Source organism: Dama dama, chromosome 19, assembly GCF_033118175.1.
Source record: "Dama dama isolate Ldn47 chromosome 19, ASM3311817v1, whole genome shotgun sequence".
NCBI classification, from domain to species: domain Eukaryota; kingdom Metazoa; phylum Chordata; class Mammalia; order Artiodactyla; family Cervidae; genus Dama; species Dama dama.
In genome coordinates this window covers 37,540,937-37,567,901 of record NC_083699.1, presented here as the reverse complement: position 1 = coordinate 37,567,901, position 26,965 = coordinate 37,540,937, and the positions used below count along the sequence as shown (strand labels likewise).

At 36.5% G+C, this 26,965-nt stretch overlaps 1 protein-coding gene across 5 annotated transcripts in view; it reads right to left on the bottom strand.

The window, feature by feature from the left end:
• MAP3K13 (mitogen-activated protein kinase kinase kinase 13) overlaps positions 1-26,965 on the bottom strand; it is a 160,451-nt gene that overhangs the window by 116,411 nt on the left and 17,075 nt on the right. For 2 of the 5 annotated variants that reach the window (XM_061166746.1, XM_061166752.1), the window contains exon 1: positions 8,768-8,891. The exons of 1 other annotated variant lie outside the window; for it this stretch is intronic. The gene's annotated coding sequence lies outside the window, so the exon portion shown is untranslated. Of the gene's footprint in view, positions 1-5,380; positions 5,397-8,767; positions 8,892-26,965 lie in introns of those variants that run through there. 2 more of the 5 variants (XM_061166750.1, XM_061166751.1) reach the window with 2 other exon arrangements.

Here is a 26,965-nt window from a genome sequence, read left to right as displayed (position 1 = left end):
ATTTGCACTTATTGCTGTTAACATGTATCTTATGTGATTTCTTTAGAGTATTATGTGAAAACTTTATTATTGAAACTTTCAACTGGAAAAAGTTCTGGCAAGATTATTTTTTCCTTCACAGCTTCTCAAAGCAGCCATATAAACCACTTTGTTTTTCATGTTTGTTCCTATGGACCTTATTGTCTAATCATTTTCCAGATAAGTGATTATAAGGCAGCCTTTTTCAGTTTTTCAATTAGTAACGTTTTATGGTCTTTCTTTGATGGGTTCATTTCCTGGTTTATGATCCCCTAGACATTTTAGGGAACTTTAAAGAGGAAAACTTGTAGTTTCCTAGACACTTGGCAGGCACTGTGGCCCCTATCTCCATTATCTTATTAAATTATGAAAGTTTTTCAGGTCAATGGAAAGACAGTCTAGAGGTGGGGTTCAGAAGCTTTTAAAACTTCCATTCTGAAGGATCAGGCTGCTAGAAAGAGATCAAGTTTCTTTCAGCTCCCAGGTCCAGGTTAATAAGCAGTAGTTATATAAGCATTGTTCCATTTAACTCTCCATGATCCCTAGGTGCCTTCTGAGGTAAGGCTCACCTTTTTGTTTATACTGTTATTACACAGACTAAAAACTGGTTTTCAATTTCTAATGTAAAATTCTCCTGTCATCTATGACGTTATTCTATGTCCAAGCATTTGCCCAAGTATATATCTCCCTTGCCAGTTTTTTGATGAGGTGTGTCATAAAGTACTGCAGAGGGTGTGTTTACTTTGTGTTGTGTTTATTGAGAAGTAGAAAAAAGGTTGTTCTATACTTTGCAGGTGTTCCATCATTTCTTTGATGTCTGTGGAACAAGCTGTGCAAATTGTTGCTGCCAAGTTTGTATTGCAAATGTATTCTGAAATGAATTTTACCAGGATCCATCACACCATTTTACTATGGAAACACTGGTAAACATCTCACAACATGGCATTCAAGATTTAGTCCTTAAATTCTTGAGTAATGCTTGAAGTAGTATATTTTATTTTCTCGTTATGATTATATTTATTATTCTGTGAGGAAGGCAGAGTGAGATATTATCACCTCACTTCCAGATGAGGAAGTTGAGACATGAACAGAGCTGATTAAATGAGACAGCAAGCAAGAAAAGTATCTGTGACAGAGCCTGGTATGTGTGTATACATGTGTGTGTACATATACATGAATGTATACACACAAATATATATTTTATGTGTATATATTTTTTTTTCTGCAAAACGAGGGTCAGGGCAATAATTTCTTTCTTTACAAGAATATATTTATTTACTACCAAAAACCAATTTAATGTCATACCTAAAATTAAAGCTTCTTAACATCTAGTTACAGCTTCCGTGGTGGCTCAGATGGTAAAGAATCCACCTGCAGAGCAGGAGACCCATGTTTGATCCCTGGGTTGGGAAGATTCTCTGGAGAAGGAAATGGCAACTCACTTCAGTATTCTTGCCTGGGAAATCCCATGGACAGAGGAGCCTGGTGGGCTGCACACAGTCCATGGGGTCTCAAAGAGTCAGACATGACTGAACAACTAACAGTTCAACGTCTAGTCATATACAATCCTTCTAGCAAGCTCTATTCTGATGTCATAGATAACATTTCCACATCTGGCTATGAGTTTTCTGTGTTCAGTATAAATTAATATATACTATAGTAATCAATTTTTAAAATATAATTCAAAGACATTATAGGGCTACTTCTTTAAACTTTCATATATATACTTCTACTGACGTCACAACATTATTTTGACTTCTTCCTAAGATCTCTTTCCCTGAATAGAGCCTTCAGGCAAATTATAGTTTAATTAAAACTTGAGTTTGATTTCCTTCTACTTTCTCTTTTGGTTCTTCTCCTACTTCTGAAGTGATAATCCATATTCCATTAAAATCAGTTCACGGGCAGAAACAGCAGGAAGAGGAATGTGATTAGGACAGTGAACTATGAGTCAGAGACTAGGAATTCCATGGAGGGAAAAAACCTTCAAGCAATCAGGAACTGGGATTACTATAGGAGTTTAGCAACGCCTAAGCCTTTGAGAGAAGCAAAGGCTTAACAACTTTGAGTTTGCCAGGCAATGAGTTAGCAGGGCAGAGCAGGCCAAACAAGCATATGGGACCAGCAGCAGGCAGAATGCAAAATGCTTAGTACCCTCAGTCACTCTTTATTCCTCTTACTATAATGAATTTCAGTCTAATGTGATACTAGCCCAAAATCCTACCAGTAGTAACAGTTGGCTGGCTGAATAGTAGATACGGGATGAGAAGTGATCACAGCTCTTTTGGCAGAAGGGTTTTCTTTACCATGTTGAAATGGATGAAATTACAGTAATTCACATCAAAGAGGGAGAAAATGATCATTAACTTATTACAACTCTCAAAAATAGTATGTCTTGAGGAGAGGACCAAAGCAATACTTCTTCAAGTATATTCTATGCCATACTCACTCCTGTATTTTAGTTCAATGCTTTAGATGAAAAAAAGGCTTCTATGGTCAAACATGCTGAGAAATGCTGCATGACCTTCTTACTAGAAATGTTAATAAAAGTCCTGAGAAATCTTGCAGTAAAAACATAAGCTCTTTTAATTTTATTCAATGTACTTTTATTATTAATGCTTTTAGTGTCCCGCTAAAGAAATCTTTGCATACTCCAAGGCTGCAAATATACTTTTCTTTGTTTTTCCTAGCTTTTGGTTCTGAGCTTTGTATTTAGATCTATGGTCCATATCTATCTAATTTTTGTGCATAAAGTAAGAAAGATGTGGAGGATGTGAAGATATGAATCAAATCCACTTCAACCAGCAACATGTTTAGAAAGACTATCCTTTTCCCATTTAATTTACTTGCCACCTTGATAAAAAATCAATTGGTAATATACACGTGACCTATTTCTGGATTGCTTATTCTGTTCCATTGATATTATTCATCTATTCTTAGGGTAATACTTGATTAACTGTAACTTTTAAGTCTTGAATCACATATTATAAATCTCTCACCTTGTTGTTTTTTTTTCAAGATTGTTTTAGCTCTTTTATATCCATTGCATTTCCAAATATATTTCAGAATTGGCTTGACAATGCCTGCTAGAATTCTGACAGAGATTTCATTGACTCTATAGATCAATTTCAGGAGGACTGGCATCTCAACAGTTCTGCATTCTATAATCCATGATCATGGTACGGTTTACCCTTGAACGACACAGGTTTGAACTGAGTGGATCCATTCATACTTGAGGTTTTTTTTCAGTAGTAAATGCAACAGTACTACATGATCTGAGGTTGGTTGAATCTGCAGATTTGGAACTCAAAGGGATGAACTGTGTATGTGGACGGCTGACTACATATTACATGTAGATGTTCAACTGCACAAGGGTCATCAGCCCCACTGATGCCTACATTGTTCAAGGGTTAACTGTATATATATATTGGACTTTCAATTTTGATCTTTAGTTTTTCTCAGCAATGTTTTGTAGTTCTCAGTATATATGTCTTGTGTTCTTTAATTTTTTTATTATTATTATTATTTTTTTTTTGTCATACATTGATATGAATCAGCCATAGATTTACACATATTCCCCATCCCAATCCCCCTCCCACCTCCCTCTCCACCCGATTCCTCTGGGTCTTCCCAGTGCACCAGGTCCGAGCACTTGTCTCATGCATCCCACCTGGGCTGGTGATCTGTTTCACCATAGATAGTATACATGCTGTTCTTTTGAAATATCCCACCCTCACATTCTCCCACAGAGTTCAAAAGTCTGTTCTGTATTTCTGTGCCTCTTTTTCTGTTTTACATATAGGGTTATCGTTACCATCTTTCTAAATTCCATATATATGTGTTAGTATGCTGTAATGTTCTTTATCTTTCTGGCTTACTTCACTCTGTATAAGGGGCTCCAGTTTCATCCATCTCATTAGGACTGAAAAGACAGCCCTCAGATTGGGAGAAAATAATAGCAAATGAAGAAACAGACAAAGGATTAATCTCAAAAATATACAAGCAACTCCTGAAGCTCAATTCCAGAAAAATAAATGACCCAATCAAAAAATGGGCCAAAGAACTAAACAGACATTTCTCCAAAGAAGACATACAGATGGCTAACAAACACATGAAAAGATGTCTTGTGTTCTTTTAAATATTTATTTCTATGTATTTGGTAATTTAATGGTGATATTTTCATTTATTTTAAAATGTTTTAGCTGCTCTAATCATTTCAAATACAATTTTTATATTGATTATAACCTGTGGCCTAGTTAAATTCTTTGATTAGTTGAAATCATTTTTTATAGCTTCCATAAGACTTTCTATGTATACAATCTTTCTGTGTGTGAATCATGACAATTTTGCCTCCTTTCTGAAATTTGGCCTTTTATTTCTCTTCCTTGCCTTATCACAGTGGCCCTATACTAAGCACATAATATACATCATCTCATTTACCCTTCACAACAACTCAATTTTATTCCTATTTTACAGATGAGAAAACCAAGGCCCAGAAATGTTCAGTAACTTGCCCAATCAATACTGCACACCTATCAACAGACCTTGAAAAAGGGAATGGCAACCCACTCCAGTATTCTTACCTGGAGAATTCCACGGACAGAGGAACCTGGCAGGCTACGATCCATGGGGTTGTAAAGAGTCAGACACGACTGACAGAATAACACACACACAAATACACATCAACAGATCTAGAGTTCAAATCTAGGCACTCTTATTCCAAACCTGTATTTATGGCTACTTCTACCTACTTATGAGTAGCTTCTAAATTTGGAAAACTCAGAGGCACAAAAGCAAAAAATATTTTCAAATTAATAATAAAAAAAATCCTACTAAGGACAGATATATAAACAGTTCACACACACACACACAAAGGCAGTTTCTTTTGAACATGAAAAGATACTCAACCCTACTCAAAATGAGAGAAATGAACATTAAAACTATGCTAAAAAGGTATAGCCACTATGAAAACTGAATAGTGGTTTCTCAAGAAATGAAAATAGAATTACCATATGATCCAGCAGTCCCACTTTTGGGTTTATCTATAGATGAATAAACAAAATGTGATATCTACAACACAATGGAACATTATTCAGCCTTAAAAAGGAAGGAAATCCTGTTATTTGCTACAACATGGATGAACTTTGAACACTTTATGCTAAGTGAAACAAGCATAACTGTTTGTTTGTTACTATCTGTAAAAAAAAACAAAAAAACAAAAACTGTTACTATCTGTAAAACAGACAGTGGGAATTTGCTGTAGAAGGCAGGGAACCCAAAGCTGGTGCTCTGTGACAACCAGAGGGGTGAGATGGGGAGGGAGGTGGGAGCAAGGTTCAGGAGGGAGAGGAAATATGTATACCTTTGGCTGATTCATGTTGATCTACAGCAGAAACCATCACAACACTGCAATTACCCTCCAACTAAAAATTAAATTGAAAAAGACAAAAAAACTGTATGATTCCACTTATACAAAGTATCTATGCTAGTCAGATTCACAGAAACAGGAAGTAGAATGGTGGCTGTTAGGAAATGAGGGAGAGGAAAATGGAGAGTTGCCATTTAATAGGGAAAGAGTTTTGGTTTTACAAGATGAAAAAGTTCTAGAGATTTGTTTCATAACAGTGTTAAAGTACTTAAAACTAATGATTTGTACACTTAAAAATGGTTACGATGATAAATGTTACTTTTTTAAAAATCACAATTTAAAATTTTTAAATTGTTTTTAAAACTTTAACACAAATTTTATTATGAATTCTTAAAAAAAAAAAACAACCATGTTGAAACCAGTTTCTAAGTTATCAGATTGGCAAAAATCTGAAAGTCTGATAGTACTCTCTTATATGTTTGTTGCTGGGGGAGTACAAATTGAAACAGTCCCTATCGAGTGCAATTAGGCAATAGCCACGACATCTTTTGATCTAGCATTTCTACTCTGGTGAATTTAATCATTCAGATATACTGTAAGAATATATGAGATGATACAGTCACAAGATTTTGAATTTCAGCTTTGTTTACAAAAGAAAAATACCGGAAATAACCAAAATGCCCGTTACTGGATGATTGCTTTGTCATTGTTGTTTAGTCGCTAAGTAGACTAAATAGAGCTATTTTAAAATGAGAATGCTTATCATGTACTGATATGAAAAGAGTTTCAACATATAAGTGAAAAAATTAACAGTATATATAATAGTATATGCAAAAAGGAGAAAAGTAGGAATCTATAATTTTATAATTTCTTGATATATAAAGAAACTCTGGATATAGGAAAAGGATAATAATAAAATGTAGTAATAGTAATAAAAATAATAATAGTGATTTGGGGGTCCTGATTGGGAACTGAATGGATAGGTGACTAGGGTGGGAAGATTTCAATATAACTTTTTAATATGTTTTGGTCTTGGAATCATGTGAATATATCACCTATTCAAAAAATTCAATGAAAATTCCTATGTGTGTGTGTGCGTGCTTAGTTGCTCACTCATGTCTGACTTTGCGACTCCAAGGAAATGGCAACCCACCCCAGTATTCTTGCCTGGAAAATCCCATGGATGGAGAAGCATAGTAGGCTACAGTCCATGGGGTCGCAAAGAGTCGGACACGACTGAGCGACTTCACTTGACTTGAACTGTAGTCCTCCAGGTTCCTCTGTCCATGGGATTCTCCAGCAAGAATACCGGAGTGGAGCTCCTATGCTTAGAAGTAAATTTTAGTGGTACCAACTGACATTAAATTATTCATAAAACAAATGTTTACCAAGTATATACTGTATGTCCAGTGGGCACTATTTGGGGCATTGGCAATACAGCACTGAACAAGATGTAGTTCTTAACGCTCATAGAACTTATATTCTAGTGAGAAAGACTATATAATTTACTGATAAATTATGCCAGGTAGCTATTTAAGAAAAGTAAATCAGGATGAAGGAAAAAGAAGCAATGTAGTGGAAGTGAGGTGGTGGTGCCTCTGAGAAGGAGGTATCTGAGTAGAGACCTGAATGAAAGGAAGGCAGAAATAATGCAGGGGAAACTTTTCCAGGCAGGGCAGCACAAGCCCTGGGGCAGGAACATGCTTGATGTGTTCTAGAAACAGCAAAACATTTATGCAGCTGGAGAAAACTTTGTGAAGTGAATGAAGTAGGCAATGATGTTCAACAGGTGGTCAGAAAGCAGATCATACAGGCTTCATGGGGCATGTGCAATGGTCTGGGTGTTAGAGACAGCTACTGGAGGTTTCTTAAAAAAACCAGACCGTATCTTGGTTAAGATTAAGCCCGGGCACACCTGTGTGTTCCTCCAGGTGGTTAAAGGACTGAAATACTTCAAATACGGTCAGTAAACAGGTGCTTCCCTGGTAAGGGTGTCACCTGCCATACTGGCTTCTCTTCCAGGACACCCAACCCCCTTCCCGGCCATGAACTGATAGATAAATAAGTAACCTGGTCCAGCAATAGCTATTGAGTTGGCAAAGTTTTAATCAGTTCAGGAACCTAGAATCATTACAGTTAGCAGACTACAGGATGAACCAAGGTCTCACTTTATTACAGTCCTAGAACCTGCTTAGGACAGTGTGTCTTGGGCTTCTATCCCACCAAGGGTCAGTTGGGGCCCAATACTACCAGTGGGCTCTCACTCAAGTCCAGTAGGAATAAGGCAGACTAGAGAAATAAACTGAATGTCCCTGAGGTCTGAGGTGAAGCTAGAGCAAAGGGGAAACCCAGAGTACTTCCACATAAACAATCAGTACTTCCTGAATGATTTGAAAGGCTACTGGCCCACAGCCAGCCTTTATAACTTTTATATAATATATTAACCTCATCAAAATTTGTTTCTCTGTTCAAAGTTATACCATTGTCCAGTACCAGGATTTTTTTTTTTTCAAATACATTGTGGCAAAAGGGAAATAGAAAATAACAACCTCTCCAGCACCAAATGCAACCTTAACACTCTCATAGCTGCACTCAATAGAGTCAATGTTTGTATAACAATGCGTAGTTCCTGGAATCCTAGTACCAAAGCAGAACGACAACAGCTGAACTGCAACAATTTTCACTTCATATATGAAATTTATTTTACATAGGACAGTCTGGGGAATTTAGTCTGGAAAATTAGTACATATGTCAAAGTCTTAAAAACATATTTCTCCGAAGTTGCAGCAAATTTCTAAGGCTGCTTGCCATTTCCATGCATTTCACAAAGTTCCTCCTCTTTGAAAACACTGTTGCTCTTCAATCTAGGATCCCAACATCTGATTAAATCATGTTAGTCCTACTTAGTTCTCATTCATTTGATTTCTTTGAACATCAAAAGTTCCAGTTTAATTACCTGAGAGACTACTAAATATTTGCTAACATAATCTCGTAACTAGAGCATAAACTAAAGAGAAAGCAACAAGAAAGAATATCAGGGAGAAATTTCAGCACTACTTGGAAATAATCAATCTTTGGGCACCAGATATATATTCCATCACTTTTACTTTCTGACCATAAGCACCTTAACTCAATCAAAGACAAGACATTAAAAGTCATTTCATGTAAGCAGGAGGACCTGTGTTAGCAGAACACTTGCTGAAAGACTTTAGGACTTTCCTTTTCTTAAAAAAAAAAAAAAAAAAAAACTATTGTGAAATGCTGAAACTTTCTTGCAAGTAGGTCTAGTATACAAGATTGAGTACCTTAATTTAATCTTAGAAATTGTTTCCACAATGCTTTCATATTCAAATATCAAAATATTTTTTAAAAAGTACTTACACTGCAGCAACCTGAAGTCGGATCAGACAGCTTGAAACTACCAGCAGCTGCCTGCTTCCTCACAGACTAAACTTTGTTCCCTTCCTGGCTGGTTCTGGATCAGGTTCACACTGATACACATTTACCATGGCCTTGGAAGCTACCACCCAACAACGTGGGAGGGTTTGTTCATTAAACTTCTACTTGATAACCACCTATCAGCAACTTCTCAGAGGTTTACCTGGACATGTTTAAAGAGGGAAATTTATGGAAGATTACAGAGAAAGCCTGAAGAGTCTCCTAATCTCTGATGGCTGGGTTTTGGTTTCAGAGGGAATTTTCCTGTGTTCCTAGAAAAACCAAACCAACTAACCAACACAATAATCCTCTGGGATTCAAAAATCTTGCTTCATAAAATTTCTCCCGCCTCCTCAGAGTGCATACATTGTACTATCATGGCAGAAAGAGGCCAGAAAGTTGCTTTTCTATTATAGTTTCCTGTCACCTCCATTCACCCCAGCTCTTTCACTAGTTGGGACACAACAGAGAGTTCTTATTAAATGTAGTGCTTTCTGACATTGAAACCACTTGCTGATCTAATGTAAAGAGAGAACTTAGACCACCCTCCCCCACCCCCACCAAATTCTGTTCTTCACAAGATAAAATATTATGCTGCATCATCCCTTTCCACATCCCTAAGCTTCTTCCCCTCTGAGCTACTATATTTCTATAATTTGTAGCATTAGCCTTTGGAGCAAAAGCCATTTACTATATATTTAACTACACTAATCACTTTATAAACATTATCTTATTCTCTCCTAAGCAATATACTTGGGATCATCTTCAATTCTTCTTAGTCTGATTCTTGTACCTAATTTGGCCCCTTCACTATCTTGGTGATCCTCTGCAATAAGCACTGTGGTAGGCAGAATAATAACCTCCTCCACAGATGTTCATTCCCTAATCACTGGAATCTGTTACCTTACACAGCCAAGGGACTCTGTAGATGCAATTAAGGTTAAGAACTTTGAGACAGGGAGATTATCTGGATATGTCCAATTTTTCCCAGCTTTGGTAAGAGAGAGGCAATGTGAGGGCTTGCTTGCTCTTGCTGGCTTTGAAGATGGAGGAAGGGGGCTGATAGAAGCCGGAAAAGGTCAGAGGAAACACGTTCCTCTCTAGAGCCTCTGGAAAGGGACATGGCCCTGAAAAAATTTTGGTTTTAACCTCATGAGACCTACATTGGATTTTTGACTTACAGAACTGTTAGATAATAAATTTGTGTTGTTTTAAGCCACTAAGCTTGTGACCACTTTCTATGGCAGCAATAGAAATATAGGTACTTTAATTTCAAAATGTCTTTTTGAAAACAAACTCCAAACTGATAGAATATGCCAAATGAAGTCTGATGAAGAAAAGAAAAACTTAAAACTTTGTTTTAACAATCTGACAAACTTGGCAGCTTGCTTTTTTTTCTTTATAACTTTTTATTTTGTATTGAGGTATAGCCAATTAACAATGTTGTGATAGCTTTAGGTGAACAATGAAGTGACTCAGCCATATATATACATGTATCCATTCCCCCCCAAACTTCCCTTCCAACCAGGCTACCATATAACTCTGAGCAGAGTTCCATGTGCTATACAGTAAGTCTTTGTTGGTTACCCATTTTAAATATAGCAGTGTGTACATGTCCATCCCAAACTCCATAAGTATCCCTTCGCCCCATCCTTCCCCCCTTAGCCCATCCTTCTAATATTAAGGTAATTTTGAATCATGCCTCTGTACTCTGTCATCAGAAATATCTTTTTAACCCTAACTGCATTGACTTAATCTCCATGTATTTAACAAGTTATTAATAAATAAACACTGATTAATCAAGATGAAGAACAGAATTCTGAAAGAGAACATAGTCCTATTATTAGAGATCTTCAATTTGACCTTGGTCCATAAATCAATACTCTTTGGGTACACAAGTCTGATCAGCTACAAAAAACACTCTCATGTAGCCTATACTGTTTTTTTTTTTTTTTTGCCTATACTGTTTTTAACTTCTCAAGTATATCAGAAGGATAAAGATTTGTCTACAGTGTACCAATCCACTAGAACTCTTCTGGAAATGGAGATGTGGTTAGTTTGATGTCAGCAGTTGTTCTGTTTTTCAGTGCTGTCTCAGTGATTATCATTTTCTTTTAAAAGAGTTTATAAACTATCAGTTAATTATTCTTTCCAGAAGTCTACTTGAAATTAAAAGGAAGTTTTCCCAATTGTAGGAAGTGAAAACAATCTCTGTCTCAAAAGCAGAGACATAGTGGAGGGAGGAGATGCGGGCCACTATGAAAGAAGGCTGGGGTGAGTACTGTGTGCCCTTGTAAGAGCATAAAACCCAGACTCATCAGGGCAGCAGTGATTGTTGGAAAGTAGTGTAAAACTAGGGTTGAGACATATGATGTAAAGTCTTGAAAAGGGAACTAGGATTTAAACTTAATATATTAGAAAATAGCTAAAATTGAAATATTTTAAAGAAGGAAAATAAAATAATGAGTACATTGATAACCAAATTGAAAAATGGGCAAAGTTATATGAATAGTTCACAAAAGAAATATAAATGGCTCTTAAATATATAGACTCTCTACCTCATTCATTATAAGAGAAATATAGTTCAAAATACAATGACATCATTTTAACCTATATTTTAACCTATCAAATTGGCAAAGTTCAAAGTCACATAAGGCACAGTGTTGGTGAAGTTATCGGTAAATAATGGACGATAAATTGGTAAAACCACTGAAAAGCAAATTGGCAATCAAATTATGAATACATATCCCCTCTGACCCAGCAATAACTAAAAAATACATATATAAAATGATAACATGTCCATAAATATTCACTATAGCATTGTTTGCAAAAGTTAAAGATGTCAATGAGAAGGGAACTGGTAAATTATATTGCAGACACCCAGTGGAGTAAGAAAACAAGGCAAATTTATGTTACTGATAAAGAATGATCAAGCTGTATTTAAGTTTAAAATAAGTAAAGTACAGAGCACTATATGTAGAATGCAACTATTTGTGTGTGTATGTTTGACAGAGAGAGACAGAATACACTGAAAATCTCTCTGGAAGAACATCCAAGAATCCAGAAACAGTGGGTTCTCTCTAGGGAAGGGACTGGTAGCTATGGTTCAAAGGTGGGAAGGAGACTTATGCATCCTTTTGTCCTTTCTGAATTTTTACCCAAGCTGGTGTTACCTACTTTAAAATATAGATATGCTAAGTGGCAATATGGCATCCTGGAAAAGAAAAAGTAGAGTGGTAAAAAATCTGGCAAAAAACAAAGTCTGGATTTTAGTTAATAGTCACGTACCACTGTTAATTTCTTAATTGTGACAAATGAGCCATGGTTACATAAGATGTTACCATCTGAGAAACTAGGTGAAGGTACTATTTTTGCAACTTTTCTGTAAACCTAAAACTACTCCCTAAATAAAAAGTTTATTAAAACAAGAAACATTTAACAAGTTAATAGGACAGCTATGGTGGAAACGGCTTGGAGAGAGGACAGATTAGAATCAAAGAGGCCAGATGAGAAACTGTGGGAGTAATCCTGGCATGAGGTGATGAAGGCCTGCCTGAGGGTAAAAGTCATGAAAACACAATGAAAAGAACTATCACAGATATATTTCAGAAGGAAAAAATCAAATATTTGCAGTAGTAGAGAGAGATAAGAATAATGAAACTAGGGACAAAAGATGAAAATTGGAAAAGGAAGCTGGTTTGAAGGGGAATGAGATACATTTAATTAATTCATTCAGCAAATATTTGTTGGTACTTACTATGCCAGGCACTATGCAAGGCACTGGGGATGTGAGAGTGACCCTAAATGTTTTAGTTCAATTGTCCAAAATGCCTCTGAGTATTAGAGGATGCGAGTTCAGGGGAGAAGACAGACTGGGATAGCTGAGGAAGGTGATACAGAGGGAGGGAGGAGAGGCCAAAGGTGAGCCACAGAACAGAAACACAACTGGGGGAAGAGGATAGTAGCAGAGAAGGCAGGGAAGGATGGGCAGAGGGTTTTGAGAACAAGCATGGTACGGTAATTTCTGGGAAACCAAGATAGAAGATCAAAGAAGTATTCCATCAAATGCACTGTACAAGAAATGAGGATACACAAAAGCCCACAACACGATGGGTTAAAGAGAGAGAGCAGATGGCAAAGGAGGTCACTCAAGAGACCTTTTCACTTTTGGTGAAGCCTAAATGGAACCCAGATCACAAAAATCGAAGATTTTCTTAGAAGAAAGCAATTCTGAGTCAAAGGCCTTCAAGAAATGGGATTCTATTTATTATCATGCTTCTCAAACTGGGTATATGAAGCTACGGCATAGATTGTTTTGTAGAATCAGCTTCATTAGGAGGAAAATATACAAAAATATACAAAGAGAAGAATGCAAAATCTGCATATGTTTCTAAAGTTCAAACAGCTCCTAAAATTTCAAGCATGGGGGTTACCTTCTTACTTTTAGGGCTACAAATTCACTCTCCACTTCCATAAAAGGGTACATGGGCAGAAATTTGAGAAGCATCAATATAATGGTCAGCTATCCTGAAATGTGGTATTGTTACTAAAACTCAAGATAACGATAATTTTAAAAATAGCTCAGTGAACTATGGCCCCACATGGCAAATTACATAATAAATTACAATAAACATTTCACATTCAAAGAAGAAAAATAATGAACAAAATATTGGATTTATCATATTTGACATTATTTGATATTTCTATTCATATAACTTATTTATCTTTGATGTCTATAGGTAAGCTTGGCTACATACTGAGAAGGAAGTCACACTGTCAACTATACTTAGATGCTTTATTAATACTATTTGAGAATGATGAATATATACTATGTACCAACCAATACCATATACATATGAAAGTGAAAGTGAAGTCGCTCAGTCGTGTCCGACTCCTAGCGACCCCATGGGCTGCAGCCTACCAGGCTCCTCCGTCCATGGGATTTTCCAGGCAAGAGTACTCGAGTGGGTTGCCATTGCCTTCTCCAGGGGATATTCCCGACCCAGGGATCGAACCTGGGTCTCCCACATTGGAGGCAGGCGCTTTAACCTCTGAGCCACCAGGGAAGTCTATTACCATATACATATATATGTGTGTAAATATACAGACATATATATAATTTATACATATACATAGGGTAAATATGTATGTATGTGTGGTATGTGTGTATATACACATGCATAAATGTATATATATAAGCATACACATACAGACATATATTGTAAACATAGATCTTAATGCAAGAATTGGTGACTATGCTTTAAATTCTAATTTATAACAAAACAGCTGAAATCTCAGCTGATGTGTAGTACATGGTCTATTGGTAAAATGCAAGTGTAGTTTTCATATGTAATTTGCTGCCAAGTAAATTAACATACTACTTTGGCGTTAGTTCTTCACAAACCAGGCTAAGTATATATTTGAAAGCTTTGCTCCGATATTTTCCATCTAATTTGAAACAGCCTTGGTCCACAAACCACAAGTAAATCTTTACTTCCACCAAGTAAAGATTTCTTTTAAATCTTTTGTGTGAGAAAACCATTAGAGCAGTAACAGTGTAGGTGATATACAGGCACTTCTTGAAAATGTCATGGCAAACTATGTAGGATTAGTAATTTTTAAAAAATCAACTATCTAGTCTAATGTCATCTGAAGGAAGAAATTAATACCAACGTCATTTACTACCCTACTATAATTCTGATACTTATGGATTTTTTACTATTTGAAAGAAAATCAATTTTAAGAATAGTTAAACCAGCTTCTTTTCTAAATGTTTGAATCTCTAAGCTATAGGGTTGGCCAAAAAGTTCGTTTGGGTTTTTGTAAGATGCTACTGAAAAACCTGAACAAACTTTTTGACCAACCCAATAAAAGTTACTAGCATAGCAAATAGCTTTCACTACTCTACCTCGCATACCTTGTCTGAAAGTACCTCTTAAGGCTAAGAAACAAAAAGTTAATGCAGCACTGAACCTGAAAGACAAAATTACAGCTTTCACATGTATTTCATTCAGCCTGGACTGTTAGCTCTCACAGTTAATTACAAATTACAGAGGCATGTTGTCACTTCTTAACATCATCTACTTCCTATAACTCTCTGCTGTCACTTCTTAAAGAAATGCTGACATTCTTATGTTTTGAGAAAGCAAATCTGAATTGATATCTTAGGGAATAATACATTATTTTGGTTTCCTACTTGACCTTAATTATCATGAGAGTGGTAGAATTCTCAGTGATTCGCTTTCTATCCTAAATATATATTCAAGGAATAAGAATTGATACAAGCACTTAGGATATCAGTTAAATGGAATTACTAGTGTCACCAAGCAATTTGTTATGATCTAGAAAAGATGAAGAAGCATATTCCTACAACCAGCAATTTAACTCCCAGGTACACACCTTAACCCAGCTTCCTAACTGCTGTCCCATGGTACCCTGGTGGGCAATAAATGGAGGGTGCCCAGGGGTGGATCTCACAGGGGTGCCCAGATATGGATCTCCTCAACCCTTCAGCCAAGAAGAAGCCCCCAGGCCAGAGACACAGCTTCATTCCTGTAATGGAAAGCTTTGTACAAATATTATCTATAATTTTCCATGTGTGCTATGGCATGAAAAGGGTTGGGAAACACTGAGAAGTTCTTACATGTATGTGGCAGATATATATTCAGGAATATGTATACATATAGGAGCAATGTTCCATAATAACTAAAAATGGACTATCTCATATGTTCATCAATCAACTCCTCTGCTAATAAATTCTGGAATACTCATATGATGCAAAGTTATACATCAGTGAAAACTAATGAACAACAATTATATGCACTGACATGGATAGATCTAAGACTGTAACACTGAACAGAAAAAAAGTTAAGTCCCAGAAAATCACATACAATATAATTCTATTTTTATAAAACTCAAGAACAAATAAAATTAATAAATAACCAGTTTAAGGATACACAGATATGTGATAAAACCACTGAAAAAGGCAAGAAAATTATTAACACAAAATTCTCTGGTGGTCCAGAGGTAAGGACACTGTGCTTCTATTGCAGGGGGCACAGTTTCCACCCCTGGTTGGGGAACTGAGATTCCACAAGTTGCAGATTGTGGCCAAAAAAAAAAAAAAAATCAGAACATTGGTTACCTCTGAGGGAGGATGAAAAGCTTGGGATCACAGAGGAGTGCACAGGAGATATTAGAGAATAATGGTCATATTGCTTTTGTAAAACTGGGCAGTAGGGACACATATGTTCTGTATATAGTTATTCCATAAGCGTTACAGATATTTAATGAATATTTTATATCTACTCAGTGTTTAATAAACATCTTTTATAAAAGCCCTACTCTGTCCAGCAGTAGATAGCAGATCATTTATGATCTCTGCAACAGTATGAGGTGCATGGAACAGGAGGGACAGAAAGCATCAAACTAGACAGAACACCACAGGTCAGACACTGAACCTTTCTCTACAAACGCATACACAGTTTGCAACAGGAAAAATTTGTAAGCTCTACAATAACAAAAAGTTAAGACTAAATTCAATATTCTATCATTTTAGAAAGCACTACATATGCAAATGTTAACATTAAATAAAACACAGATTTAAAGAATCAGGACTGAATAAACTGCCAGCCTATGGATGAATAACTCTTGCTATTTTCTAAACAGTTCACATTTCATTGTGTATTTAGGCCACACAAAAGACATTTATGGACTGACAATACTTTAATTCATCATGTACATCCAGCCATGTTTGCTTAGTCAAATGCCTGCTTCTCAGTGTCACTTAAGGGCAGGTTATTAAGCCTCAAGAGCAAGAACTAGATCTGTTTCATCTGATATAACTATCAAAGAAAACGCAATGAAAACAGAGATTTTCAGAGAATTTTAAGAATTCCTGCCTCTACTCTGTCTTTTTGTGTTTTAAGGGCTAGACATTGGGAAGCTATTTTCCTAAGCATTGGATATTTTGCCAATGCAGAAGAGCTATAATAGACCACAGAGATATAAACTTAACTTCCAAGTTAATTAAATTTATTATTTTTGATTTGGAACATAAAGGAAACCCAGTTTGAGCTCTCCTTTCAATACTTAAAAAAGAAAAGAGAGAGCTACTTAAAAGCAAATAGGTTAATGATTACACGAAGGCATTTTTTTTTTTCCTTTGCTATTTTTCTTTCTTTAAAATTTGAATAGGTGAGTGACCTTGCTGGAATTCCCCTGTCAGTTCTGGAGTATCTATCTGGAAATTTCAAACAGAAACTACTTTCACATGACACATTATAATGGCATGCCAGGTGGTATCTGTCTCTGTACCTTGAACTCCGGTTTTTATTGCTGATGAATCAATAAACTTTACACAAAATGAAATGCTTTTTTCCCTTGGACCATTTAAGAAAAGATCAAATTTAATTGTATTTGACAGTATATATTTATAGGGTCAATTATACACAGAAAAACTTCGCATATTCACCCAATTCAAGAAATTCACCCTGTATATCTCCAAGCTATCAAAGCCCAATTTTTAAGTATGTCAATATATCATGCTGAAGTGAGAATCTGAGTCCACACATTTAATTCCTGTTATATTAGCATAACTACCTGCATAATAATAGAGCACTTATTGTTTCTGCTTTATTTCAGATTTTCTAAAATACCTATTTTCACCAAGAGGAAGTTATTTCAGATTTACTGTGAAAAGGCTTATGGCAAAACCTGTCCTTTCAAGTGTGAGGCAGTCCTGAAACCAACCCTGAACCACAGAAGATCAATACAGAGTATAAGCAACAGTGGGAATTATGTGGAATAGAAACAAAATATCTCCCCAATCTAGGCCACACCCCTAGTTTCACCCTTGGCACTTTTCTCCCTAATTTTCAGAAGGTGAAAGTACAAGTACGATAAGTATGCTCTGGAATTTGAGCCCAGTCATCTACCTTGCTCTCAAATGCTGTTTACAGCACAGGAAGAAAAAAAAAAAGAAAAAATCAAACATTTCATAATCTCAGTTTCGACAGAATATATTCGTATTTCAGAAGTTGAGATGAATTGGTACACAAGAGTGAATGGGGGAAGAGTATCAGGGCAAGTTCAGCAAAGGGACGGCTGCTCCTTGATATTTTTCCTAGAATATCTCAGCACTATTTTATAATAGTGGCTGGAACGGCTTCAGTACTATCTAAAGAATATAAAATACTTTTTAAAGAAAAATTTTAAACCATTAGCATGACATCACAATAATTACAGCTCACAATGTTCCCAGTCCCTATGGCCTCCAATTTAGGAAGGCACAGTAAATGGGATAATAATTTCATGTACAACTGCAACCTGATTTTTGAAACGAAGCTGGAATAAAAGAGTACAAGCTGGAGGCAGGGAGGAAGGAAAAACTAGATAATCAAAATTGCTTTCTCCCAAGCACTTCTCTCTTCTGTCTCTACCTCATAATCCTCATCTAGTTAGTAAAAAAAAAAAAAAAAAAACTTTTAACAATACTATGTGTATATATCTACTCTTAAGATTCTTTTCCCATATAGGACATTACAGCATAATGAATAGAGTTCCCAAACAGTAAACTCTCAAATGCAAAGTTAAGAGGTCTTTTGGCTTCTAAGGTACAATTTCATTTTCACATGTAACGGAAAAATATCTTGTGCATTTTTTGTTTAGAGTTTTCTCTTAGTGGGGCTTCCCTGGTGGCTCAGATGGTAAAGAATCTGCCTGCAATGTGGGAGACCCAGGTTCAATCCCTGAGTCAGGAAGACCCCCTGGAGAAGGGAATGGCAACCCGCTTCAGTATTCTTCCTCTTTCCATGAACAGAGGAACCTTGTGGGCTACAGTCCATGGGGTTGTAAAGAGTCGGACACAACTAAGTGACTAACATTTTCTCTCACTGACTTCTTATATCCTATTGACTCTTACATTGATATCTTCTGCTCAGGCCTCTCTCTCTTTTCTCCTCTATCATTAGTTTTGCAACTTATTAACCAAAAATATAAGAATAGCTAATATGTATTAACCCAGACATTGTTCTGAAAACTTAATCTTCACAATAACCCTGTGAGATACTTCCAATTTAAAAATATACTGTTATCCCCACTTTATAAAGTAGGACCCGGATGCAATGATCGTTAATAGTCCACTTGCAATATAGCACAGTAGCAAAATTTGTTTGTTATAATAATTTGCTTTTGCTCTTTTTTTTTTCAATTTCTTTAGGAGGCATTTCCAAAGGAGTGATACTTAGAGGAAAGAGATATGTGATTTTGCTGTTTTCATTGTGCATCTCCATATTCTTTTCCCAGGATTTTTCTAATGCAATGATTCTCAACTTATGGTCTCTGGACCAGCAGCATCAGTACCACCTGAGTACTTATTAGAAATGTAAATTCTCAGGCCCCACTCAGACCTACTGAATTAGACACTCTAGGTTAGGGCCTAGCAGTTGTGTTTTTGTTAAAACATGTGCATGCATGCATGCATATACACACACAATCTGTTTTTTGTTAAATTACTCCTCCAGGATGATTCTAATGTTTGATAACCATTGTTCTAATGTGTAACATATACATCAGTTATGAAAAAAGATCCCATTTGGCTACATATTTCATATACCAGGGCTTCCCTAATAGCTCAGTTGGTAAAGAATCTGCCTGCAATGCCGAAGACCCCAGTTTGATTCCTGGGTCAGGAAGATCCACTGGAGTAGGGATAGGCTATCCACTCCAGTATTCTTGGGCTTCCCTTTGGCTCAGCTGGTAAAGAATCCACCTGCAATGCAGGAGACCTGGGTTCGATCCCTTGGTTGGGAAGATCCCTTGGAGAAGGCAAAGGCCACCCACTCCAGTATTCTGGCCTGGAGAATTCCATGGACTGTAAAGTCCCATGGGGTTGCAAAGAGTCAGACACGACTGAGTGACTTTCACTTTTCACTTTCATATACCAAGGTATACCTACATATTTTTACTAATTGTATTATATCTCTTGGAAGGGTATGCTTATTTGCATTCATTCCACAAACATTCATTAGGCACCTACCATGTACTTAAGAATGAGTGCTTGAAAAAAAAAAAAAAAGAATGAGTGCTTGAAGAACTAACAATCTAGTCAGACAGGCAGATATGTATCAATTACAGTGCCATGTGATAATACAGTGACAGAGATGCACAGGAAGCTGAGAAAGGGCAAACTGCAGTAGATGAAGGACTGTGTCTTCATCTCTTAGGAACTGCTGCACTCCACTGCCCCTTTCGGAGAAACATTATTTTGTGTGAACATATCCTGCGGTCCTAACCCAGGGACCCATGCTTGAAAAGGGGGTATTCCCGTGGCAGCATTCCCTGTCACACTGTGACTAACAGACTCAGCAAGATCATTCCTCGGTTAGAATCCAGAGGCCATGGGAGACAAGTAGAGAAAGTAGCTAACCAGCCTCCAGAGCTGCCTAAGAGTCCAAAGAGCTTTCCAATTTTAATCCATAAGTCAACTTTAAAACTCACCCCTTTCCCACCACTATCTCATCTTTCCATAATTCTGTCAGATAATTTCCAAAATAGACAAATTTTCAAACACTCTTGGTACCCATGCAAATTCACATACTTATAAGACTTAAATCATTATTCTGAATATAGTGTTCATCATCCCCCCAAAAGTACAGTGGGCCCTTGAACAACACAGGTTTGAACTGTGTGGGTCCACTCACACATGAATTTTGTTCAATAAATATACTGGAAAAACTATTGGAAATTTGTGACAATTTGAAAAAACTCACAGATGAACCAGATAGCCTAGAAATATTGAAAAACTTAAGAAAAAGTTATGTCATGAATGCATAAAAGTACATATAGATACTAGTTTATCCTAACATGGGCATAAGGTGAGTGATATTTAATATAAAAATGTGTTCATTTTCTGTTTTATAGCTTTGCTTTCAGAGAATTACATTAACATATACTATGCCTGTCTCTCTAAATGGAGAAATAGCTAATTATCATAGATAAGATTTTTTTAAGTGTTTCTAATATTGCATCATGAATAATATACTAATATTCTATGCCATGAAAATTTTATAATGATTCATTCATTAGTGTATAGGCTGAGCTACCATGAAGAAATCATACTGATTACATTTGGCTTCCATAAGGCAGTCATACTGCTAGTTCTTCATTATCAATATACAAATTGTTATATCTGTATAAATATGAATTTTTCATATTATCTCATTATTTTTTCATTTTTGATGCCCAGTGTTAGTAATATGGATAACATCTACCATGCTTTGTATCACAAACATCTGTAAACAGATGTAAATATATGGTATTGATAAATACGGTACAGTACTGTACCTATTGGGCTTCTCTGGTGGCTCAGAGGGTAAAGAATCCGCCTGCAATGCAGGAGACCTGGGTTTGATCCCTGGGTTCGGAATATCTCCTTGAGGAGGGCATGGCAATCCACTCCAGTATTCTTGCCCAGAGAATCCCCATAGACAGAGGAGCCTTGTGGGCTACAGTCCATGGGGTCGCAAAGAGTCAGACAGGACTGAGCCACTAAGTATACAGGCCTGTACCTGTTAAGAGAAGGAAATGACAACCCACTCCAGTATTCTTGCCCGGGAAATCCCAAGGACAGAAGAGCCTGGCGCGCTACAGTTCATGGGGCTGCAAAGAGTTGCATATGACTTAGCGACTAAACAACTATACCTATATTTTCTCTTCCTTATGATTTCCTTAATAATATTTTCTTTTCTCTAGCTTACTTTACTATAAGAATAACCCGTGGCTGATTCATATCGATGTATGGCAAAAGCCATTATAATATTGTAATTAGCCTCCAATTAAAAAAAAGAATACAACATATAATACATATAACATAGAAAATACATGTAAATTGACTGTTCACTGTTCAGGTTATAGGTGAGGCTTTCTGTCAATAATAAGCTATTAGTAGTTAAATTTCGGGGGCGTCAAAAGTTATATGTGGATTTTTGACTGTGTAGGGGTCAGTGTCCTTAGTCCTCATGTTATTCAAGGGGTCCAATGTACTATTTTTCATCTTTATGAAAGTTTGTAAAATCCTCCCCAAACTTATTTTACGCAATATTTTTTTGAGACTGATACATGTTGATAAAAGTAGCTCTATAATGCACTGACGAAATTTATTACAGTGAATGAACTGAAGTTCATTCATCCATTTTCCTCTTAATAGAACTTCAGATTATTCTTTTTCTTTTAAAACAGTGATGCAATTAATATTTTAATAAATTATTTCTGCAAATACAAAGAACCACCATATTTTTAAAAACTGTGTCTGAATCTCTCCCTCCCCCATCCTTTCTTCTTTCTCTTAATTTCAATCAAAAAAGCACAGAAATTCTTTCAAAACAGCAGAATGAGAAGGAAAGGAGAGTCAAATAATAACTAAAGAGAATGTGAATTCTTGAAGACCTTCCTGGGCTGGCAAGAAAATAAGCAAAGATGTCTCAGGGAATGACAGCAGATGCATGGGACTGCAAGACTAACATTCTCAAAGAATGGAAGCAACAATGAGTACTACTAGGAATATTCCCCAGAAAAGTCATTCTAAAGTAGGAGAAAGTCCTAAGGTACTACTCAGATCAAAATTTCACTCTTTTGAGTTCTTTAGAGATATAACTTGGAGACACAAAATTGGTTAACACGAAACACCTCTGACTCAACTCCTAGGAAGTCAAGTCCCACTGAGAACAGAAGAGAGCTCAGACTGGTTCTAGCACCAGAAAACCAGCAATACTACAGATCAACACCAGAGGGAGCAAAAGATTACAAACTCCTGAAAAAGAAACTAATCGGGAAGGTACATACTTGTTTGGTCAAAGTTCATTTGGGTTTTTCTGTAAGATCTTACAATACAATACATACAAGCTCAGAGAAGATGCATTTTCACACAAGGTTTGAGAGTTTCCCGGAATCTTTAGTAGAGCTGACTGGTGACGGTCTTCCCCTTATGAAGCCAGTCCCTAGAACTGGGAGAGGTAGCAGGTTTTTTTAAATGTGCAAATTCCAGCAGAAAACAAGGCATATGAAGAAAGGAGGAAACATGGCTCAACCAAAGGAACAAAATAAATCTCCAGAAACTGACCCTAAAGAAATGGAGGTTCATGAATTACCTGACAAAGAATGAAAACAATCATCTTAAAGATGCTCAATGTGCTACACAAGAACACAGACAACTAAAGAAAATCAGGAAAATGCTGCATGAACAAAATGAGACTATCAGCAAAGATAAAGTACAAAAAAAAGAACCAAACAACTTCAGGAGCTGAAGAACACAAATGGGAAAATGCATAAATATGTGGAAATTAAACACATTATGAACTGCCAATGCATCAAGGAAGAAAACACGTGGGAAATTAGGAGATATCTTGAGACAAATGAAACGAGAACACAACATGCCAAAACCTATATGCTGTACAGTGTGCATATAGGTAACACTACTGTACACTTAAATGGTTAAGATGTCGGGAAGGCGCAACAGAGACACAGACACACACACATAAAGAAGGCAGTCACGTGAAGATGAAGGCAGAGATTAGAGCTATGCTGTCACAAAGCAAGCAATACTGAGAACTGTCAGCAAACCAGAAGGAGAAATGCAAGGAGATAAACTATACTTTGACATAAAACAAAAATTAAAAATAACAAAAACTATTCAATATCAATTTTTAAAAAAAGAGAGAGAGAAAGGCATACAGTAGATTCTTTCCTACATTCTTCAGAGAGACAGACAGCACAGCCAACTCTTCGATTTTGGACTTCTTGCATCCAGAAATATGATAGAACTGCTGGTGTTTTAGCTCATTCCAGTTCATGGCACTTGTGTTTCGGCAGCCCTAGGATATTAATACAAGGGATCTATAGAAAAGAGCTTGAGTGAGTGTAGACTCCCTTATGTCTGGGGCTCCCAGTTATCCTAGACTGTTATTCTAGCCCCATATTCAGACATCAAGAATTCATTAAAATTTTAACTTTCTTTAGCAACCACCCTTTTATGCTGGTCACCGCTTCCTCCCATGCTCTGCCAAAGGTAAAAACAGTTCCATGCCCCGTCTCTTCTCAAAAGGGCTTGTCTTTGGAATTTCAGTTTACCTGACTGCCTTGTGAACCCAACTCTCTCATGGACTCAAGAAAAGTTATGTCTTCGTGGATTATCAGGTTTTTCTAATGTTAGGAGTGAGAGAAATGTTCTCTTTGCAACTTTCTATATCTTAAACAGAAGCAAAATTCTCCTCCCATAGTTTAATATGAACTTAAGATTTAAAAGATTTTTATTTAATTTCCATATGTAATTGCAAATGGTTTTTTTAATATCTAAAACCATGTCCAGAAAGCACTTTATTTGCTGTTTATTAATACTTTTAATTTTGGCATAAATTATGTATACTAAGAAAATGTTATCACTTTAATGTTCCATGCTTATTAAACAATCTCTAAACAACTTGATTTCACAAATCTTTATCTTGGTATTTGTTTCCATCTTTGTCTTCATTCCATATATGCATGTGCAGTACATACACTACTGCTTTTTCTTCTGAATTGGATCCATGCTAATTTCTGATTCACAGGTTAGGTTTTTGTTTTTCAAAATAATCCTCTTAATACTGATGTGTCTAATTTTGGTTTCAGTCTTGCTCCTTATATTTTGACTTATCTGCACTAATACCACATGGTTTCAAGGGCAATTGCATTATAGCACATAAAAATTTGGAAGTCAATCTTTTCTTCTTGAGCTTTCTTCAGTGATTTTTTATTTATACATGCACTCTTATTTTCTCCAAGTAAATTAGCTACCATTTTATATACATCTATTTTTACATGCTATGGCAGGTTTAGGAAAAAAAATACTACTACTTATTGACTATATTTATGTTACCCATTCAAGAGTAATTTACTTAGTTCTAACCTATTGATGGCAAATAGATGGGGAAACAATGAAAACAGTGACAGACTTTATTTTCTTGGGCTCCAAAATCACTGTATATGGTGATTGCAGCCATGAAATTAAAAGACGCTTGCCCCTTGGAAGAAAAGCTATGACAAACCTAGACAGAGCATATCAAAAAGCAGAGACATTACTTTGCCAATGAAGGTCCATATAGTCAAAGCTATGGTTTTTCCAGTAGTCATGTATGGACGTGAGAGTTGGACCATAAAGAAGGCTGAGTGCCGAAGGATTGATGCTTCTGAACTGTGTGTTGGAGAAGACTCTTGAGAGTCCTTTGGATTGCAAAGAGATCAAAGCAGTCAATCCTAAAGGAAATCAACCCTGAATATTCATTGGAAGGACTGATGCTGAAGCTGAGGCTCCAATGCTTTGACCACCTGATACGAACAGCTGACTCGTTGGAAAAGACCCTGATGCTGAGAAAGATTAAAGACAGGAGGAGAAGGGGATGACAGAGGACAAGATGGTTGGATGGCATCACTGACTCAACGGACATGAGTTTGAGCAAGCTCTAGGAAACGGTGAAGGACAAGGAAGACTGACATGCTGCAGTCCATGGGGTCTCAAACAGTCAGGCATGACTGAGCGACTGAACAACAACAAACCTATTGAAAGCACTATTTCTTAACTGCATACTGACAGCATACCTGAAAATATCCACGGTTTGATAAGTAGTCATCGAACGAGTATAAACGTACACTGACATTGTGAGAAAGGCTCGGCTTAAATGGGATTTTTTCCCATTATGTCAAAAATACTTTGATTTCAGTAAACAAAAAGCCTCTAATTATTTTATATTCAGCCACATTAAGACAATTAAGCAATACTATATTCAACCACTTGAGCAATTTCATACATGATTCATTCATTCACTCAACGAATATTTATTTAGTACTCACTATGAGTTCAACCCTGTTCTAGGCACTAGGGTTAAAGCAGAGAATAAAAAAGACAAAGCAAATCACTCTGCTCACATGCAGCTTATATATTAGAGCTGGGAGAAAGAAGTAGACAAGAAAAATAAGGAAAATACATGGAATATTATATAGTGAAAAGGAGAAAAAGAAAGCAAGAAAAGGGATTAAGAAGTATGTGTGTGGTGGCTGGGAGGAAGAATCGGGAGTGTAGCTAGTGTGACCTCTGAGTCAGATCCTGAAGGAGGTGAGGGAAATTGCCAAGTGGTATCTAGATTATTCCAAGCACAGGGCACAGCACCGGCAAAATCCTTAAAACAGAGAGAAGGATGAAACAGGTGACCTGGTGAAGAATAGGAGCAGATCATGTCAACGGGTTTTTATTGGTCAGATAGGAAGCTACTGGAGTTTTGAGCAGAATGACTTGAGGTTACTTCTGTTTAACAGGATCACTCTGGCTGCTGTATTGACACAAAAAGGCAAGGGTAGAAGAAAGAAGGTGAAGTTAGGAGGTAGAGGTGACTAGACTCTGCCTGTATGTTTAGGGCAGAGTCAATAGGACTTTCTCGAGGATCAGATGGTTGGCATGAGAGAAAGAGGGGCGTCAAGGATAACTCCAAGGCTGAGAAACAATAATGATAGAATTGTCGGTTACTGAGATTAAAAAAATTAAAAAGTTTGATGAGAGGGATGATCAGGTGTTCAGTTTTGAACATGTTAAGTTTGAGATGAATGTCAGACATACAAATGGAGATGTTAAGCTGGTAGATGTTTATACATCTGGAGCTCAGAGGAGAGGTCTAAGCTGGAGATTTAAAATGTTTTGGTATTTAAGGTATTAAAACTTCGAGAGTAGATAAGAGAAATGGGTCTAGGTAGAAAAGAGATAAGCTCCTAGGATCGACTTCTAGGGCACTCCAGTGTTTAGAAGTAAATAAAAAATGAAGAGAAACAGAGTAGACTACAAGGCATAGTCAGAGAAGTAAGAGGAAAATCTGAAGGGTGCGATGAACTGGAAGAAAAGTAAAGAGAATGTGTCCAGGAAATGATAAGTGATTATCTATGTCAATGCTATACTATTATTTAATGACCATACATTCAATTTAGTACATGTGTGCAAATTTTGAAATAATCTTAATATTCTAACCTCTATATTCATTAAAGATACTGGCTAAAAATTTCATTGACAATCCGGATTTATTAACTTAAGAGGATATAAAATATTATGCTATAATAGAATATATT